At 42.2% G+C, this 20,282-nt stretch overlaps 1 pseudogene; it reads left to right on the forward strand.

Moving 5' to 3' along the window:
* Positions 1 to 20,282, forward strand: part of LOC117723848 (serine/threonine-protein phosphatase 2A 56 kDa regulatory subunit gamma isoform-like) — a 691,904-nt pseudogene that overhangs the window by 259,370 nt on the left and 412,252 nt on the right.

The following is a 20,282-nucleotide window of genomic DNA, read 5'->3' on the forward strand; positions in this document are numbered from 1 at the left end:
AATCCCAGAAGAACCATCCTCACTGACTCTCCCAGTTCCTGAGCACTGTTTTGCAGATCTACTTCCTTATATGCTCCACAAATGCAGCAATGTCTGTCATTCAGACCCATCCATCACTCCTTTCCCCATCCCTCCCTACCTCCATCCCTCCATTTGTTTCTCTCACTATATGGCCCTGTCTGTCCCAGAAGTCTCTGTAAATCAGGCTGGCCTGGAACTCACAGGGATCCACCTGCCTGAATGAACATGCCTACCTCACATCCATTTCCTAATGTGATGCTAAACTTTCTAGAGACCAACAGCTGACCTTAGGCTTGTACAATGTGAAGCTCTTCCAAGACTAGAAGCACATAAAGCCAACTTCTCATGGCCAGTTGGTTTTTCTTAGTTTTGTGTGTCAGGGTCAGCAGTGCCATGACCTTCCAGCTTGGCCAAGTCCTGTTTTTCAAGTGAGTTTACTTGTGATGCAGAAATTTGCTCTGGAAATTGCTGAATATAGAAAGATTCTCCAGATCAGAAGTGGTGACTCAGGCCTCTAATCTCCATAAAAGACAGGCAAAGCAAGGAAATCTGAATCCAGGACTAGTCTATCCTACACAGAAGGAAGAAGGGTAAATTGGAGGTTGTAGGTGACCCCTAGATTAATTTGGAGAGAAACCATGAGGGAAGATCAGTTGTCATCCATGTTGATTCAGCAAAAGTGTTTCTCAAAGTTCTCAAGGTTGCTCCCTGTTCACTGGTTATCTTATGGCACAGTAAACAAGAGAACCAGGATGCCTAACATCCCCTGAGAACTTCCTTTAAAACAAACCACCAGTTAGTCCTTCAACCAACAGAAGGAAATAGTAGAGTATCCTCATCTGTGTCCACACCACCCTTCATATTTCCCTTGAACCATTTCAACAAGAGCACAAATTTTCATCAGTTTAACACTTTTATTAAGAAAGCTGTAAACAAGCAAACAAGCAAACAAACAAACAAAACAGATGGCTGCAAAGACACAACTGCCATTGTCTGCCTTCCCTGTAACAGCAGGAGCTGACAGGAGATTCCCTAATTGCAAGTCTTAGCAGGCATCAGGGCTCCAAGGATCCAAAGAGATTCTAGGTGACCTTTTCTCTTCTTCTTCTGGCCAAAAGCCCTTTGAAGCCATGCCCAGCACCCTTGGCATCTGGGACTGTCAAAAGCAGGATCCTGGTCAGGGCAGTCTCCACCAACACAGGTCTCAAGGTTCAGCTTTTTCTTCCTGAGCAAGCTTGGTGAGGGTTGGTCTGGCTCCTCTGTATTTTTGCAGTTGTCATTTTCCACATCTCCTGGGCACACTTGTGGCTCCCTCTGACTCTCATTCTGGAAGACATCTGTGCCCCTCTTCTTGGCACAAGTCAATCTGCGGTAGTGTCTCAGGTAGTCCAAGCTCTCAAATACACAGAAGGAATATAGATCCCAATCAACAGATAAACCATCCTCAGAGCAGTGACCTGACTCTCCACAGAAACAATCTGGCTCAGACTTGGCACCTCTTGTACTCAGGGCTGGCAAGGCAGGTGCACTTTTCAGTGCATGTTCTTCAGAATCTGGTGCATCCTTGACAGAACTGGTACAGAACTGCATCATCTTCTTGGCTTTATCCATGGAAGGCTGAGGGCAAGTCCTTCACCTTGTGATTCAGAGAAGTCTCCAGTTAGTTAATTATACTCTATACTTCTTGAACCCTCCCAAACATTACATTATCAGAAGCTGAGTTTTAAACCCACAATTCTAGCATCTATGTGCTTTGTCTAAGGAGGCAAGATTCTTCCCTGTTTCATGGCAAAATCCTTTCATCCTAGAACCTAAGGGGAAGAAGCAAACTGGATACAGAAGAAGAGGCAGGTGGATCTCTGAACTCAATCAACACCAGCATGGTTGTCAGACCTAGTTTCAGGACAGCTAGTGCTATATAGAAATCCCTAATCTCAACAATGGAAAGAAACAAAGAAAAAAAGGAATGAAGCCTCTCAAAGTAAGATGCTATCAAACTGGATGCAATTGTCTAGATTTAAATGTTATAGGTAACTCTTTAGAAAGGCAATGGGGAAAGTGCTACTGGGCCAGCAAATCTATTTGGGATGCCTGGTTAGGAGAGTAAAGGATCAAATATAATGATCTCTCACTCACTCTCTCTTTCCTGAACAGGGATTTATTAGAATGACTTACAGATTGCAGTCCAGCTTATTCTGCAACAGCTGGAAAGGAAGCAACGTCCAAGAATCCAGATGTTCTCAGTCCCCAAAGCTGGAAGCCTCAGTTGGTCTTCAGTAGAAGATGGGATCACAGAGAAGTAGGCTCTAGTGGCAGTGAAGTAAGAGAGAGCAGGCAGGCAAACTGAACACTTTCTTCCTCCGTGTTCTTATATAGGCCTCCAGCTGAAGGTGTGGCCCATTTTAAGGGTGTGTCTTTCAGAGTCAATGTCTGGATTAATGATGAGTGTATTTACTGTGTGTGTGTGGTGGCCCACACCTTTAATCCCAGCTCTATGGGAGTGAATCAGGCAGGTGCCTCTCTGTGAGTTTAAAGGGAGCCTGGTCTACAAATTGAGTTCCAGGGCGGCCAGGGGGATTATAGACAAACCCTGGATCATATCAAAAAAATATCACAATAACACAGATAAGTGTCTTTTGCACTCAAGATCCAGGTTAAAGGCCCCTGTCTTTCCAGCTCAAAGAGATATGCATTAAAAGCAAGTTCCTACCTCAAAGACAGAGATTACTTTCTATGAACTAAGCTAATGTCCCTTGCAGGTGTGTCTTCCTTTTTGGATTTTGCTAATTTGAGATTCAATCAATATAGTTGACAGCAAAGACTAGTCATTACAGAGAGTGTTTGTCTGTGTAGCCCTGGCTCTTGTGAAACTCACTTTGCAGACCAAGCTGGCCACCAAGGCAAAGATCTCCCTGCCTCTGCCTCCCTCCTGCTGAGATTAAAGGCCTGTGTCACCATGACCTGCTTGGAAATCCCCTTAATAGTCCTTGGGTCTACTGGAGTCCTGAGCAGATGCTACTCCTGTATTCCCAGCAGAGAAATGGTTAGGAGATACCAGCTAAGTGTAGAGATGAAGCTTCAGGACAGGGAATCTCTACTCCACCTGCTTACTCTCCCAGCCCCTCTCTCTGTCTCCTGTTTAACTTTTTTGTGTTTGAGGTGTATATACATATCATGTCTATTCTTCAGTCTCTTGTGTCTGGATATAGGCAGGCAGGGATAGTTGGGCTCCAGGGTGCCTTGGACCAGAGTCATATTTACAGGGAAGCAGACAGCATGACTGCAAAGCAGTTTCATGAGGAAGAGTCAAACCAGAGGTCTCCTAAGTCAGGGATATCAAGGACAGACAGCCAGGACTCAAGATCTGCTCATGGCAGCACTGTAGGAGGCCAGGAGCCACTGGTGCAGAATCCCAAGTCAGCTTCTTCAAACACAAAAACTAAAAAGCCAGCTCTCCTGCTCTAGGTTCAGGCACACAAGGAATCAGCAGTGTGTTCCCTGGGATGGATCACATGAGCCTTCTGCACTCATACTGTGGGTGGTATTCATAATCCTGAAAGAGGTGGGCAAGGCAAGCAAAGGAACCTGAAACCTGGTGTTCACAAATCTGCAAAATAGAAAAGAAGTGAAAAAGGCAAAAGTTGTTTTTTAGAGTATATAAAACAGAAACAATACACTTAGGAGGTGAGTGGCAGGAAGAGAACTGTGCTGCCAGGGATATTAGTAATCTCCAAAAATAACAGACGGGAGCCGATCTGATGTAAATCATAGTGGAGTCTTTATTTTATTTGAATTAGCTTGGGCCCCTGCAATGAGCTGCTGTCATGTAGAAATGGTTTTATTTGTTGGAGAGCAAAGTAGGAAGAAGATCCATGGAAGAAGTCCTGGCAAGAAGCCAAAAGTCTCAATAGGCTGACCCATAGTTCTGTTTTGGAACCTCAGCTCTGGGAACCTACATTGCTGGCATTCCAGTTCGTGGCAACCTCAGGGCTCACACTCTGGACCACTTCTCTAGTAGCTATGACTTTACTTTGAGTTCTGAGAGGCTGTCAGAAAGACCCTGCTGAAATCCAAAGGTGATGTTAAGTTTTGTAGGTGATTTTGTTTTTCCGTGAATTCACTTTGCCTACAGGAGTGGACTCTGCCATGCAGGCAGAGATGGGATTTTGTGTGGATTTAGGCTTGGAAGGTGTGTTCTTAAATGCTGACCAAAATGCATTATGTTCAGGTGCAAGGATGTAGGAGATGCCATGCAGTTGTTGAGGTTTCAGTTGTTTTCTTGTCCGCTGAGGTTTGCAACGTTTTTAAAAACCAGATTTCATATTGTTTACTGTCAGTAAATGACCTTTTTCAGATAGGCAATTGTGGCAAGACTTAGGACACTACCCTCCATCCCCTGGGAGACAACTAACTCAGTGCAAACACAAATCTTCATCGCAGCTGCTTTCCTTTCTGTTCCACTAAGGTTTTCAGGATCTGCACAGACCAGAGCTCTAGTGTCATTCTGTCTCAGCTCCTCTTTTCCATCTTGCTGTCACTTCCCTGGTTGCCTAGAGGCCAAGGCCCAAGAGTACACTTGACTGACTGGGAAAACACAGGACTACCATGTTTGACTCACTCACACACCCCCACCCGAGATTTAGGCAAGTCCTGCAATCCTGAGCAAGTCCATAGTTCGTGCTCCTGTCTGCTTGTCCACAATTTTAGAGGCCACAGCTGGAGCCAGGTCAATGAAGGAGCCAGAAACTCAAAGGTTTCCTAGGTCTGCAGCTCTGCCTCTGAGCTTGGCAGGCCATTTCTTCACAGCAGGGGTCGCTGTGGGGCTGCTCTTCACCAAGAGACCAATTTGTGTTAGGGTGCTACATCTAGAGAAACCTTTAACTTCTAGAGAACTCCTGATTCCTAGATCTTCTCCAGCCTAGTTTGGCATCCACAAGCATGGCCCCAGGAGGCCTCCACTTTTCTGTTGCAGAGTTCTGTTATCAAGAGATGTTTGTCCCTGTTCCAGGATGCAGTATCTTGCCTCAAGACATTTACTTTCACCTGATGATGGTGTCTGCTGGGATACTATGCTCCTCTGGAAAATGGACACAACCAGGGTCTGAGGAAAACTAGTGTTCTCTGGAATTTCATGCCTTAATATGTGAAGTTAAAGTGGGAATCCAAGGAAACAGCATGAAATGACACTGTATAAATTCAGCCTGCACTTCTTTTGCTTTCATGATCTAACAAAAAAGATGATCCTTCTCAGAAAGCCTACATTTTTCATAAAATCAGCCTTTCAAGTTTAAAGTCTGTTCTGTAAATAAATGTTGAATCTGTAAGAAACAGTCAATTATATTCAGGAAAAAATCAATCTATTTAATGAGGTCTTAAATATCTAAAGTTTTACCACCTCATTTTGATTCAATTTGCTTTGTCCAGACAGTTCTTATCCCTCTATTCCACCCTTCAATATTCATACATTCATGATTTTCTAGGCCTTGACCATGGTCTATGTGTAGTCACCAAAATAATTAAAGTAAACTAAATTAACAAGAAAGATATAGGCAAAAACTAATTGACAAAATTATGTCATGAACATTTCATGGTTTCCATGATCATTATCTAACTTTGATATCAATTTGTGGTTCTTTCTTGAAAACCTTTGTACCTCTGAGTTTGGTTTTCATATACCTTTTAGAGTCATAACACCGATCTTCATCTCACCATCAATGTAAAGGATTTAAAACACTTATTTGACTTTATTAATATGGATGTCAATCACTAATATCTGGAGTTATTACTAAGATCATCCTTAAAGAACTATTGACCTGTACCAAAACAACCCTCCTCATTTGAGTAAAATAACAATCTACTTAACATAGAGTCAAACCTTTATGTCAAAAACATTCAAATTTAAACAAAAATCAAATCAGTTCAATAAACTCTGAGTTTTTGAATGAAGAGTCAGTCATTTATGAAACAAAACAACAGCAAAAATCTCTACACCTCTATTAAGTAGTTCCTTCTAATATAAATTCACTGTTTCTACACCACTGAAGCCTCAGCAATGTGGCTCTCAGCATGGAGACTGAACAAGGAGAACACCAATAGACACACAGAACTGGAGGTGGGGGAACCCATGAAGCCTCAGGCTTAGAAAAACTAAATTAAAAAAACAAAGCAAAAATAAAAAACAATAACAATAACAAACAAAAAACAAGGAATCTGAGATCAAGAGAAACAATATTCCCCAGGGAAGAGCTCCCAAATTGATTATCCAAAGAGCTCAGTCTTGAAATCATGTCCATACTAGCGACATTGTACAGACTAATCTGGTTGTATTTGTATATTAGGAACACACACAAACACACCAAGTATATACACACACAAACATGCAAACAACACATAGATGCCACAAATACAGAAAGAAGGGCTGTTACCACAGGGGCACAGAGAAGGGAATGGAGGGAAAAAAGAAAGGCAGGGAAATAAGATAATTATATTATAATTTAAAAAAATACCAAAAAATTTAAAAACTGTGGGGAGCTGACAGAAGGTGGCTATCATCCTTGCACCCATCTTGAGCCATATACCCTGGAAAGAGATTTGATTACATCAGCCTACAACATCTGAGCACACTCTGATAACATCTTGCTTTTGATACCCAGGATTTTCCCTTGGGTGTGTGTGACTTAAAGGTGTGTGACTTACGGGTGTGACTTAGAGATCAGATTTAGAGACAAGACCTAAAAGCATGACTTAAAGGCATGACTTAGAAGTAAGACATATAAAAGGCAAGAGGCAGACAGAACAGTACAACTTGGAGAAAAACTTGGAGTTAGTTATTAGGCATTAGGTATTAGTCACTTGGCAGAGAACTTGGAACTGGAAACTTGGAACTTGGAGGCACTAGGGACTAGGAACTAGGGACTAGGAACTCAAGACTTGGGATTTGGACTAGGAAGACAGACTGACGAATAAACGGGATTGAATCACACTCTGTGTGGTCTCCATTCCTCTCATCCATCCTAACTCTCTTTCTGAACCCCAACTTGAAGACCAGAGCTGCTTGGGGCAGTTCGGGCTAACAAGTTAGTCCCAAAGGTTTTGGGCAGTGTGGGTTCCAACATTGATAGAGCGGTCCTCAACATTTTTGGCCCCCCAAGCATGGGGTACCTCGGGCTGAAACAAAAAACAAAACATTTAGAGCCATGCTAGCTGGTGCATGCTTTTAATACAAGCACCAAGCAGACAGCAGGAAAATCTCTTTAGTGCCAGGGGGGTACCACATGCCTCCAGGTCCAGATACATTCTGGAGTGTGATTGCCCAGTCATGAGAAGTCCTGACTCAAGCTGACACACACAAGGTTTTTGCTGCCTGGATTGCTGTTGGTCTTACTGTCCTCCCCATTCTGTATCACCCACCCACCCATGCACCCACCCAGCCACCACCAGTCCCAGCTAAAGATGGCTTCATTCTGGAATTGACATTCATCCAGGATGGAAATCAAAGGCCCCTAGCTCCCAGGGTCTAAGAGCAAGTTGGGGTGGTTCAGAGTGGGACACATTTCTGTCTGTAAATGGCCACCTCTTGAGCTGGGCCTGCAAGTTTCTGCAAGTTATCTGAGCCAGCAGGTACTCTTCCACTTTGCTGAATTCAAGCAGTTTTCAAGTGTCAGGGTGACCTGGGCAAGCACAGCTAGAATGGAGGCAGGTTGGTGGTGTCTGGGCTTGGCTGTGTGGTTTCTGCCAATCCCTTACTGTAGTGGACAGGCTGCAAAGAAAATCCAGTCCCCCAGAAATCAGGTCCAGTCCGGATCAGTGCCAGGTAATCCTCAGGGAGCCTTGACCCAGGTATTCTGAAGCCAGACAAGTACCTACTCAAGTAATCCACCAGAGCCCACCTATCAGTGGCTTAATTTTCTAGATTCTTCCATAACTGCTCAGCCCTGATCTACCTTAGGTTTCTTTTTCTCTGCTTTTGACTCGATCTCCATTTCCTCTTTCCCACCCAGGTTTGCTTTTCATTTTTAGCAATGATTCAACTTAACCTGTTCTCTACCACAGCATGTGTAGAAGTGGAAGTTTGGCAAACCAGCATTGGCTGGTTTAGCTGGCTGGTAGTGTAAGGCCTTCCAGAAAGGGAGAATCTCCCTCTCAACCCACGGGAATTCAGGGTCACCCCAATAACTGCAAGACACCCAACTTGATGTAATCAACAAGAGATATATTTGATTTCAATACATTGAGGTTGCACTTCTAGCCTTTCCTATCTAGAGGCAAGCAATGAAGTATGACCCCCACTTAGAGATGAGGTAGAGTTCTTATGGGAAGAACCGTAACCCAGAGAGATAAGGGGGGAAATCATGATTAAGTATCTATAGAAAGCACCTGTCCAGTTCTCAGCTTCCATGACAGGTTCAAGAAATGGTCATGGGGAAATATCTTTCTTCTGTTAAGAATCAAACCCTATCCAATTTGTCCTGGGATCAGTTCTGTTCCTGGTATCCAGGGTGTATGGGCAAGCTGACCTAAACTCCCAGCTCAAACCCTATTCAATCTATCTTGTGGTCACTTTTTAATTCCTGGTGCCCATAGCACTCAGTCACTCTGACCTGAACTCCTATCTTATCTATTTTGTCTTGTGGATAGCTAACTTCCTAGCATCCAGAGTATAGAATAAGCTGATCTACACTCTTGACTCCATCTGTGGAAGGTTTAAAATTTTTTAACTCTTTCAGTACACTTTGAAAATGCAGAGCCAACTGGCTGCAGAAGGCCTTGCCCTAGCACACCAAGCTGCCAATCAGGCACAGGTGTGGTAAAATTTGCAGGATAGAAAAACTGAGACAGAAACCATGGAAGATGGAGATACACAAGGCCTTAGCTCTTTACCTCCTGCTGCTGAGAACTGTTTGTGCTGAGGAGCCCAGTTACCTGTCTGAGAGGTTGATGGAGCAGGGAGAGCTACAGAGGCTCAGCCTGTTTGTGTGGCTGTAACAATGCATTCAAGGGTATTTCTCTCTTTCTCCTCTGTGAGATTTAGTGCATCCAGTTTTATATTGATGTAATTGATTCTCTTGGACTTTAGTTTTGTGCAGGGTGATAAGTATGGATCTGTTTTTATTCCTCTACATTCCAGTTAGTCCAGCACCATTTGAAGATGCATTCATTTTCCCATTGTATGGTTTTGGCTTCTTTATCAAATATTAAATATCTTTATCTATAGATGTGGGTGATTATTTGCGGGTTTTTTATTTGAATCTATTGATCACTGTGTCTGTTTCTGTACCAATATCATGCAGGGTTTTTGTTTTGATTTGTTTTTTTTTTTTTTGTTTTTGTTTTTACTACTACTTTATAGTAGACATTGAGGTCAGGTATGGAGATTTCTCCCAACATTCTTTTATTGTTCACGACTGTTTTAGTTATCCTGAGTATTTTGTTTTTCCATATGAAGTAGAGAATTGATCTTTGAAGTTCTGTAAAAAAAAAAAAAATTGTGTTGGAATTTTGGTGGGGATTACATGGCATTTGTAGATTGATTTTGGTAAGATGGCCAGTTTCACTTTGTTAATCCTATCTATCCATGAGTGTGGAAGATCTTTCCATCTTCTGATATGTTCTTTAACTTTTTTCTTTAGGGACTTGAACTTCTTGTCATGCAGATCTTTTACTTGCTTGGTGGTTTATAGCCAGATGGTGGTGGCACACGCCTTTAATCCCAGCACTTGGGAGGCAGAGGCAGGCAGATTTCTGAGTTCAAGGCCAGCCTGGTCTACAGAGTGAGTTCCAGGACAGCCAGGACTACACAGAGAAACCCTGTCTCAAAACATCCAAAATAAATAAATAAATAAACAAACATTTCCAGAGCCAGGCAGGCCTGTGCTTACCTTTAATCCTAACACCTTAGAGGCAGGCAGTGTGAGAACAAAATTGAAAGCAGCATTGTAACAATAACAAAAATTCATGGTCAGCAAAGACCACCAACAATTTGTTAAATATAGTCATAATAAAATATTAAGTCCCTCCAGGGGCAGGGTGACCAAAAATGAAAAGGCATGCAAGGACATGCCCAGACAAGTCCAAATAAGCCCTAGTGAGTAGTGGGCTATCTGGTGTTTACTTTTCTCTCCCCCTTTTGGAGAAGTCCAAGGTTTCATGGTCAAAAGTATCTAGACATCCTGCCAGCTCACAAGTAGCCTCTTCTTCAAGTTGCTGATGTTTGAAATATCCAATCATATGTGACTGCACCAAATTTTCCCGCTCTCCCCAACACCTATAAATATCCCAAATTTCCTGGGTTCTGGGTCAGAACCTCTTTCTCCTTCGTGAGATATGTTCCGGACCGAGAGCCCTCGTCATTAAACCTCCTCTGCAATTGCATCAAGAAGGTCTCTCCTTTGTCCTTGGGGCAGGCAGGTCTGGACTTGGGTGAGGGTTCCCTTGCGGGGGGAAGGGGAGGGGGGTCTTTCAGCAGCTCTCTAAGTTCAAGGTCAGTCAGTTCTGCAGAGTAAATTCCTGAACAGCAAGGACTGCACAGTGAGACCCCCCTTCACAGGGAATTATTCTTTCCCTCTCAGGTAGAGAGATTCAATGATAAAAATTTCAGGTGGTCAGGTTCACTGACAATCTAAGCACTTGCAAGGGTGTGGGGGTGGTGTCTGTGTGTAAAGAGAAAGTAAGATAAGTAGCAACTCTCAGAACAATGAACTAAATCCCTTACTTAATAAACTTTAGAGGAAAGTCTCTGGGATGGGTAGATTAGTGAAGGAATTGGACACAGTGTAAGGCAGCACCTGAGACAGCTGATCCTATTGTCCCACTCTAGGACATCCCTGAGTTCCACATCCATAGGAGTGAAACAGTTTAGGGAAGTTGTTAGATAGGATGTAGGCATGGCTAATCCCTCTACAACAGCAGTCCTTGGGGTTTGACCTTTGAGACATGCCTGACTTAAAAGAGAAGTGGAATTCCAAGGAGTATAATGGCTCAGATGAGATCTGCATTGCTTGGTTTTAGAGGTAGTTAAATTTTCTTTTACCTTTGTATTTGTTGTGTTTTCTTTTTGTATCTTAGGTTGTCCTGTCTGATTTCCTCTAGAACACTATTTCAGAACAAAATCAATGGGCAGAGACCAGAACCATCATTCAAAGGAGCAGCAGCTTGCTTCCCTGAAAGTATTTCCACTTGCCTATAACAGTCCTGCCCAGTGGGTAAACCCTCCTCCCTACTTCCATCTGTATTCTTGATGGATGGATTTCCATAGGAAGTCTTAGTGCTGAAGTTTCCTGCTGAGCAGGAAAGCCCTTCCTGTATACCAGAGTTTGGAAGAAAAAGGTGAAGACCCCCTCTCAGGGGAGACCCTCACTCAAGTCTCAGGAAGTCCTGGCCACCCAAAACTCTCAAGACACAGAATCTGGATGCAAAGAGCAGAGGCTTTATTCAGGAGAGTTAGCCGGCTAAATGTCAATTCGCTTGCTCATGCAGGAGCTGAATTGACAAAGACCAGCTGGCTGAGGGGCTTTTTAAAGGGGAAAATCACAAACCCAGGGAGTAAGGAGGGAGTGAGGGGTTGCTAAGGATACACAATATAAAAATAGCAGAACATTCCAGAGGAACCCAACCTATGTGAGTCAGGGTCACGTGGAAGACACTCTGTATACTCATTCTTCTCAAAAATGTGGTCTTGCCATGTCACTGTAGCCTTGCCCTGTCATTGTGGCCTTGCTCTCTCACTTTCTCAACTATTTCTCAGTTGCTCTGGACATGGCCCTGCCCTGTCATCATGGTCACTAGTTTCTCAGCACCACCTAGATGACTTGCATTCCTCTCTTCCCTTTGTGCTTAGCTGGTTCCTGAAACCAACCAGTCTAGAGTTTTAGCTTGCTTCAGAGAAAATTTTCCATGCCCTTTAAAGTGAGGCCTAAACAAAAGCCTATATACATTTTATACAATGATTTTTATAATTTTTCACTCTACAAAGGGATGCTTTACTTTGTGATGTGAGAGCAGTCCATGATTACCAGGGTCTCTTGATTCCCACCTTGGATTGTATGATGTCCTTCAGAGTCCAGAAGAACCCACAGTTATGACAACTTGCAAAAAAGTAAATACATAAACCTTTCAGAGATAAATAACCTTCCCAAAATCCAGACTCCATCACCTGGGAAATCAGACAGTTAACTAGTCATGTGACTTATTGCATCAAAAAAACCTATTTAAGTTAGGGTACCTGTGTCAAATTCATTTCATGATGTGCTTGAAATTCACCTAGAGGTCTGTACTAACTGGTTTTGTTTGTCAACTTGACACAAGCTGGAGTTATCACAGAAAAAGTAGTTTCAGTTGAGGAAATGCCTTCATGAGATCCAGCTGTAAGGCATTTTCTCAATTAGTGATCAAGCAGAGAGGTGCCATTTTTGGGTGGTACCATCCATGGGCTTGTAGTCTTGGGTTCTATAAGAAAGCAAGCTGAGCAATCCAGTGGATGCAAGCCAGTAAGAAACATCCCTCCATGGCCTCTGCATCAGCTCTTGTAACTTGACCTGCTTGAGTTCCAGTCCTGACCTCCTTTGGTGATGAACAGCAATTTGGAAGTGTAAACTGAATAAACCATTTCCTCCCAACTTGCATCTTGGTCATGATGTTTTGTGCAGGAATAGAAACCCTGACTAAGACAATGGCAGTGTCCAGAAACCAATCAAGGCTGAGATAGAGACAGTGCTGAACTATGAGTTTCAACATAATCCCCATTCCACTTTACTGCCAAATTAGTTTTTGTCATTTTTGCACTAGTAACAGAAATTCTGCAAGAATATCTTATATTTCATTCTAGCTGAAGGACTGAAGAACTATTCTCCCAGGTTTGCTCTTTATAGAAGACATTATGAAAGGCTATCATTCTGTGAGTGTATCAAAGATATGCTCTCTGAGTCTTCCCACCTCTGTTGAAAGGTCCAGGTGATGTGAATTACAGAAAATGTTAAAAATTCAAAAAAAAAAAAAAAAAAAAACCATGCTGGTCAGTACTGTGGTACAGTGCTTATTTCAACCTACACAGACTTCCTCACAAATGAAGTTCAGAGAGCAAACTGTAAGCAATTGACACTTAAGTGTCCTTTTCACACTGACATCTGTGTGGTCACTCTCTAGCCTGGTACAGGACTTAGTTCACAGATTAGGTATTACTGGGGGGAAAAGATCACTTATAATTCCTGAGAACAATGAAAAGGTAAAACTGCAATCCACAGTTCATCAAAGTACAAAAACACTATCCTGGAATCACAGCTGATGTTGAAAATGCTTGAGCACTAGTTCCCACATGCTCAGCCTGCTGTAGAGAACACAGTTGGCACTGGAGGGAAAGGGTAGACTACAGTGAGAGCTGCTAATTTCCCAGGCTTTGTGTTGCATGGATAAAATCCCAGAAGAACCATCCTCACTGACTCTCCCAGTTCCTGAGCACTGTTTTACACAGCTGCTTCCTTATATGCTCCACAAATGCAGCAAGGCCTGTCATTCAGACCCATCCATCACTCCTTTCTCCATCCTCCCTCCATCCCTTCCTTCATTTATATGTTTTTCTCACTATATGGCCCTATGTGTCCTAAAAGTCTCCGTGTAAATCAGGCTGTCCTGGAACTCACAGGAATCCACCTGCCTGAGTGAACATGCCTACTTTGCATCCATTTCCTACTGTGATGCCAGACTTTCTAGAGACCAACAGCTGATCTAAGACTTGTACAATGTGAAGATCTCCCAAGATTGAAAGCACATAAAAGACAGCTTCTCATGGCCAGTTTGTTTTTCTTGGTTTTGTGTGTCAGGGTCAGCAGTGCCATGACTTTCCAACTTGACCAAGTCCTATTTCTTCAAGAGAGTTTACTTGTGATGCAGAAATTTGCTCTGGAAACTGCTAAATATAGAAAGATTCTCCAGATCAGAAGTGGTGGCACAGGCCTCTAATCTCCATAATAGACAGGCAAAGCAAGGAAATCTGAATCCAGGACTAGCCTATTCTACAAAGAAGGAAGAAGGGGTAAACTGGAAGTTGCAGTTGACCCCTAGATTAATTTGGAGGGGAACCATGTCAGTAGATCTGTTGTAATACATGTTACTCAGCAGAAGGATTTCTAAAAGTTCTCAAGTTTGCTCCATGTGTGCTGGTTATTTTATGGCCCAGCACATATGAGAACCAGGATGCCTATGGTCCCCGCGAACTTCCTGTAAAACAAACCACCAGTTGGTCCTGTAACCAACAGAAGGAAACAGTAGAGCATTCTCATCTGTGTCCACTCCACCCTTCATATTTCCCTTGAACCATTTCAACAGAACATGAATTTTCATCAGTTTAACATTTTTATTAAGAAAGCTGTAAACAAGCTAACAAGCAAATAAACCAACAAAACAGATGGCTGCAAAGACACAACTGCCCTTGTGTCTGCCTTTGCTGTAACAGCAGAAGCTGACAGAAGATCCCCTAATTGCAAGTCTTATCAGGCCTCAGGGTTCCTGGGCTCCAGAGTTCTGGGAGGCCTTTTCATTTCTTCTTGTGGCCAAAAGCCCTTTGAAGCCATGCCCAGCAGCCTAGGTGCCTGGCACTATCAATAGCAGGATCCTGGTCAGGGCAGTCTCCACCATCACAGGTCTCAAGTTCCAGTTCTTTCTCCCTGAGCAACCATGTTGAGGGTTCTTCTGGCTTCTCTACATCTTTGCAGTTGTCATTGTCATCATCTCCTGGGGACACTTGTAGCTCCCTCTGACTCTCACTCTGGAAGATCTCTGTGCCTCTCTTCATGACATATTTCAGTCTGTGGTAGTATCTCTGGTAGTCCAAGTATAGATCCCAATCAACAATCCAGCCATTCTCAGAGTAGTGGCTTGACTCTCCACAGAAACAACCTGGCTCAGACTTGGAACATCTGGTACTCAGGGCTGGGAAGACATGTTCACTTAGCGTGCATGTTCTTCAGGATCTGATGGATCCTTGACAAAACTGGGACAGAACCGCATCATCTTGGCTGTATCCATGGAAGGCTGAGGGCAAGTTCTTGAGCTTTTGATTCAGAGAAAACTCCAGTTAGTTAATTATACTCTATACTTCTTGAGCTCTCCCAGCCATTGCTTTATGAGAAGCTGGGTTTTAAACCCACAATTCTAGCATCCATTTGCCTTTTCTAAGGAGGCAAGATTCTGCCCAGTCTGGTGCCAAAAGTCTTTCATTTCAGAACCTGAGAAAAACAAGCATGTCAGGCACAGAAGCAGAGGCAGGTGGATCTCTGAGCTCAAGGCCAGCCTGGTTGTCAGAACTAGTTTCAGGACAGCTAGAACAACACAAGAAAACCTAGTCTCAAAAAAACAAAAGAAGCAAACAAAAAAGGAGTGAAGCTTCTCAAAGTAAGATGCTATCACTCTGGAAGCAATTGTCTGGAGTTAAACATTATAGGGGACTGATTAGATGGGCAATGGGGAAAGTGCTAATGGGCCAGCAAATCTATTTGGGGAGCCTGGCTTAGAGAGTAAAGATCAAATATAGCAATCTTTCACTCTCTCCTCTTTTTTAAAAAAAACGATATATTAGAATGACTTACTGGCTGCAGGTGAGCTTATTCCACACCAGATGGATTGGAAGCAAAGTCCAGGAATCCAGAAGTTCTCAGTCCCTGAGGCTGGATGTCTCAGCTGGTCTTCAGTAGAACATGGAATCACAGAGAAGAAGACTCTAGTGCCAGCACAGTAATAGACTTGCTAGCTAGGAGAGAGCAAGCAGGTAAATGAAAATGTTCTTCCTCCGTGTTCTTATATAGGCCTCCAGCTGAAGGCATGGCCGATTTTAAAGGTGTGTGTTTCAGAGTCAATGTCTGGATTGAAGATGAGGGCCTTCAGCTGTTTATGTGTGTGGTGGCTCACACCTTTAATCCCAGCTCTATTGGAGTGAATCAGACAGATGGATATCTCTGAGTTTGAAGACAGCTTGGTCTATAAAGTGAGTTCCAGGACAGCCATGGTTGTTATAGACAAACCTTGGCTCATATCAAAAACAAAATCACAATAAGTGCCTTTCTTGCTGCAGATCCAGATTGAAAGCCTGTGTCTTTCAATCTCAAAAAGACCTTCATTAGAGACAAGCCTTCCTACCTCATAGACAGGGATTACTGTCTACAAATTTAGCAAAATCCCTTGCAGATGTGTCCTCCATTTTGAATTTTGTTATTTCAAGATTTAATCAACATGCTTGACAGGAAATGATAGTCATTAAAGCAAGGGTTTCTCTGTGTAAACTTAGCTGTTGTGAAATCCTCTTTGTAGCCCAAGCTGGCCACCAAGTCAAAGATCTCCCTGCCTCTGCCTTCCTTGTGCTGAAAATAAAGTCATGTGTCACCAAGTCCTGCTAGGAGATCCTGTTAATAGTTCTTTGATCAGCTTGAGTTTTGAGCAGATGCTAATCCTGTATTCCCAACAGAGAAATGGTTAGGAGAAACCAGCTAAGTGTAGAGATGAATCTTCAGGACAGGGAATCTCCTCTCCACCTGCTTACTCTTCCCTGTCTCATGTTTTATTTCCTGTCTTTTAGATGAATGCACATGATATTTCCATCCTCTAGTCTCTGGTGTCTGGACAGAGGCTATCAGAGGTTTGCTGGGATAGTTGGGCTCTATGCTGCCATGGACTGGAGCCTATTTACAGGGAAGCAGAGCAAGACTGAAAAGCTCTTTTTTTGAGAGACTCTCAATCCAGAGGTCTTCTAAATCAGGGATAACAAGGGCAGAACCTATGGCAAAGATCTGCTCATGGCAGCACTGGAAGAGGCCAGCAGCCACTGGCACACAAGGACCTCAGCTGTGTGTTCCCTGGGATGGATCATGTGAGCCTTCTGCACTCATTCTGTGGGTGGTGTTCATAATCCAGAAAGAGGTTGGGGGAAGCAAGCATATAATGCTGAAACCTTGTGTTTACAAATCCACAAAAAAGAAGTGAAAAAAGGAAAAGTTGTTGTTTAGAGTATATAAAACAGAAACCACACACCAAGGAGATGAGGAGCAAGAAGAGAACTGTCCTGTAAGGGATGTTAGTAATCTCCGAAAATAACACACAGGAGCGGATCTGATGTAGAACCTAATGATTGATAGTTTGACCTACCTTACTCAGTTGCTAGGCCTCACTTTTCATCCATACTGATTTTGTTCATTTGGATACTATCATTCTCAGCGTCTAGTGAGATGACCATGTGGTTTTTCTCTTTGAGTTTATTTATGTAGTGGATTACATTGATGGATTTCCGAATATTGAACCATCCCTGCATTCCTGGGATAAAGCCTACTTGATCTTGATGGATAATTGTTTTGATGTGTTGTTGGATTCGGTTTGCGAGAATTTTATTGAGTATTTTTGCATCAATATTCAAAAGAGAGATTGGTCTGTAGTTCTCTTTCTTTGTTGGGTCTTTCTGTGGTTTATGTATGAGTTTAATGGTAGCTTCATAGAATGAATTGGGTAGTGTTCCTTCTGTTTCTATTCGATGGAATAGCTTGAAGAGGATTGGTATTAGGTCTTCCTTGAAGGTCTGAAAGAATTCTGCAGAAACCATCTGGCCCTGGACATTTTTTGGTGGGAAGATTTTTAATGACTGTGTCTATTTCTTTAGGCGTTATGGGACTGTTTAGATGGTTTATCTGCTCCTCGTTTAACTTTGGTACCTGGTATCTGTCTAGAAAATTGTCCATTTCCTCCAGATTTTCCAATTTTGTTGAGTATAGGCCTTTGTAGTAGGATCTGATGATTTTTTTAATTTCCTCTGTTTCTGTTGTTATGTCTCCCTTTTCAGTTCTGATTTTACTAATTTGAATGCTGTCTTTGCAGCCTTTGGTTAGTCTGGCTAAGGGTTTGTCTATCTTGTTGATTTTCTCAAAGAACCAGCTCCTGGTTTTGTTGATATTTTGTATGATTCTTTTTGTTTCGACTTGGTTGATTTCAGTCCTGAGTTTGATTATTTCCTTCTGTCTACTCCTCTTGGGTATACTAGCTTCTTTTTGTTCTAATGCTTTCAGGTTTGCTGTCAAGTTGTTAATGTATGTTCTTTCCACTTTCTTTTTGTGAGCACTTAGAGCTATGATTTTCCCTCTTAGTACTGCTTTCAATGAGTCCCACATGTTTTGATATGATGTGTCCTCATTTTCATTTAAATCTAAAAAGTCTTTAATTTCTTTCTTAATTTCTTCCTTGACCAAGTTATCATTGAGTAGAGCATTGTCCAGTTGCCAAGTGTATGTGGGCTTTCTGTTGTTTTTGTCCATGTCAAAGACAAGTCTTAATCCATGGTGGTCTGATAAGTTACTAGGGATTATTTCAATCTTTTTGTATCTGTTGAGGCCTGTTTTGTGACCAATTATATGGTCTATTTTGGAGAAGGTACCATGAGGTGCTGAGAAGAAAGTATATTCTTTTGTTTTAGGATGAAATGTTCTATAGATGTCAGTTAAGTTCAATTGGTTCATAACTTCTGTTAGTTTCATTGTGTCTCGGTTTAGTTTCTGTTTCCATGATCTGTCCATAGCTGAGAGTGGGGTGTTGAAATCTCCCACTATTATTGTGTGAGGTGCAATGTATGCTTTAAGCTTAAGTAAAGTTTCTTTTATGTATGTGGGTGCCCTTGCATTTGGGGCATAGATGTTCAGAATTGCGAGTTCCTCTTGGTACATCTTTTCTTTGATGAATATGAAGTGTCCTTCTTTATCTTTTTTGATTACTTCTGGTTGAAAACTGATTTTATTTGATATTAGAATCGATACTCCAGCTTGTTTCTTGGGACCATTTGCTTGGCAGATTGTTTTCCAACCTTTTACTCTGAGGTAGTGTCAGTCCTTTCCACAGAGGTGTGTTTCCTGAATGCAGCAAAATGTTGGGTCCTGTTTATGTATCCAGTCTGATAGTCTATGTCTTTTTACGGGAAAATGAGTGCATTGATATTAAGAGATATTAGGGGAAAATGAGTGTTGTTTCCTGTTATTTTTGTTATTGGCAGTGGAGTTTCGCTAAGGATTTGTCTATCTTCTTGATTTTCTTAAAGAACCAGCTCTTGGTTTGTTGATACTTTGTATTGTTTCTTTGCTTCTTACTGATTGCTTTCCGCCCCAGTTTTGATTACTTCCTCCCTTCTACTCTTTGGCATGCTTACCTCTTCTTCTTCTTTTTCTAGAGCTTCCAGGTGTAGTTTTTTATGGCTACTCCTTGTTGTCATCTTGAGTACACGTGGAATGAAGTGTCATCCGGAAATTAAGGGCACCTGTGATCCAGATCTTGAAGCTGGAAGACACAGGCTTCTGATCTGGATCTTGGGATGGAGATCTTGAAGCAGAATGGCCAGGAAAAGCTTAGCCCCAGGCAAAGTACCACATGCTTTTAATCCTAGGAGACAGATGCAATCAGATCTCTGAGTTCAAGGTCCGCATGGGTGACAGAAAGGAAGTACTGGTGGTACACATCTTTACTGTGAGCCACACCTTCTGCTGGAGGCCTATATAAGGATAGTGGAAGAAGGAAGACTGATTCTTTGCTTGCTTTCACTTACTTGCCAGCACATCTGTTGGAATCTACCTCTTCAGGATTCCAGGTTCTAGAGCTGACCAGCTGAAACTACTAGACTTTTGGACTTCCAATTCACAGTTTCCCATTATTAGGTTGGTTGCATTGCAGACTGGAAGTCATTACAATTGATTCCCTTAATATATAGAGACATTCTAGAAGTTCTGTGACTCTAGAGGACCCTACCTAATATGACTTATACATTACTGATATGAGAACTTTCTCATCTCTTTATGGAGGCATTTCACTGTGAATTTTGCTCTTAGGACTGCTTTCATTGTGTCTCATAAATGTGCCTTCATTTTCATTGAATTCTAGAAAGTCTTTAATATCTTTCTTGATTTCTTCCCTGACCCAAAGATCATTGGGTAGAGAGTTGTGTAGGCTTTCTGGTGTTTCTGTTGTGGTTGAAGTGCAGCTTTCATCCATGGGTGTCTGATGAGATACAAGGTATTATTTCATTTTTACTGTATCTGTTGAGGCTTGGTTTAGGATCAAGAAAATAGTCAATTTTGGAGAAGGATCCCTGAGTTGATGAGAAGAAAGTATATTCTTTTGGGTTTGCCATTGAGCTATATTCACAGTCTTTAAATGGATACTGTCAAAACACAGAAATCAACTATCATAAAATAGAGATCAATTGAAAGTATTTGATAAATTTATTTAGCAGCTGCACCTGTTGATACAAGTAA

Source organism: Arvicanthis niloticus, chromosome 19 (genome assembly GCF_011762505.2).
Source record: "Arvicanthis niloticus isolate mArvNil1 chromosome 19, mArvNil1.pat.X, whole genome shotgun sequence".
In the NCBI taxonomy this organism is placed as follows: domain Eukaryota; kingdom Metazoa; phylum Chordata; class Mammalia; order Rodentia; family Muridae; genus Arvicanthis; species Arvicanthis niloticus.